Source organism: Rhinopithecus bieti, unplaced genomic scaffold, assembly GCF_001698545.2.
Source record: "Rhinopithecus bieti isolate Rb0 unplaced genomic scaffold, ASM169854v2 scaffold_5750, whole genome shotgun sequence".
Lineage (NCBI taxonomy): Eukaryota > Metazoa > Chordata > Mammalia > Primates > Cercopithecidae > Rhinopithecus > Rhinopithecus bieti.
Window position 1 is genome coordinate 630,480 of NW_016805082.1, and position 1,289 is coordinate 631,768.

Here is a 1,289-nt window from a genome sequence, read left to right on the forward strand (position 1 = left end):
GTGGCGTGCGCCTATGGTCCCAGCTGCTTGGGAAGCTTAGGCAGGAGAATTGCTTGAGCCCGGGAGGCAGAAGTTGCAATGAGCCGGGATCGGGCCACTGCACTCCAACCTGGGCGACAGAGCGAGACTTTGTCTTAAAAAAAAAAAAAAGTATAAAGAAATGCATGGGCTGAATAATCACCAAATTTCAGAAAGTGGTTCCATATGTTAGAGATGGAGGAAGCTGCAAATGAGGATGATTACACAGAGGGTATCAGCTACACTGACAATGTTTTATTTCTTAAGCTCTGTGGGATACATGGATGTTCATTCCATTATTCTTTTTCTCTTTTTGTGTATCTTAAATCTTTCATGGTAAATTTACAACATTATGTAGCTATAAAATAGTTCCATGGAAAGTCAATATAATAACACGGAAAAAGGTGCCTTCGCTGGGGGAGGCGGGGCATGCCGGGCCGCGCGCGGGCTGCAGGGAACGGGGCGGAGCACGGCCGCGCCGGCGCATTGAGGGAAGCGGCAACCGCTGCGACAGACGTGTTCCTCATGATTCGGCGCCATAAGACCGCCATCTTCACTGATGCCGAGGAGTCCAGCGCGGTATTGGAGCTGAAGCGCATCGTGGAGGGAATCCTCAAGCGGCCTCCCGACGAGCAGCGGCTGTACAAGGACGACCAGCTCTTGGATGATGGCAAGACACTTGGCGAGTGTGGCTTCACCAGCCAAACAGCACGGCCACTGGCTCCAGCCACAGTGGGGCTGGCCCTCCGGGCAGACGACACCTTTGAGGCCCTGTGCATCGAGCCGTTCTCCAGCCTCAAAGTTGTTATATGTTACTAAGAAAGGAGAATTGTTGGTTTACTTTTCTGTGTTAAGTTTCAGAAGTTGGCAAAAATTCCTGATGGGTATCAATAAATCTCGTGTAAGTCAATCATAATGAGCAAGTGAGAAGAAAAATAAGGCAAACATATTTGTAAAACAATGATGATCTTGTCCCTACTGGAATAACAAAATGTATTTGTTTTACCTATTTCAATACTTGTTTATAATACGGCTTTGCATGCCTAAAGATGAAAGAAAAGGCAGTATTTCACAGTTTTGAAGGTAAGGCAACAGTGACATTAAAAAAAAAAAGACCAGGCTGGGCGTCGTAGCTCATGCCTGTAATCCCAGCACTTTGGGAGGCTGAGGTGGGCGGATCAAGAGGTCAGGAGATCAAGACAATCCTGGCTAACATGGTGAAACCCCGTCTCTACTAAAAATACAAAAAAATTAGCTAGGCGTGGTGGCAC

General features: G+C 47.4%; 1 pseudogene; it reads left to right on the forward strand.

The window, feature by feature from the left end:
* The first annotated feature begins 447 nt into the window (after nucleotides 1-447).
* LOC108529067 (transcription elongation factor B polypeptide 2 pseudogene) lies at nucleotides 448-1,086 on the forward strand (annotated as a pseudogene).
* Nucleotides 1,087-1,289: the final 203 nt, after the last annotated feature.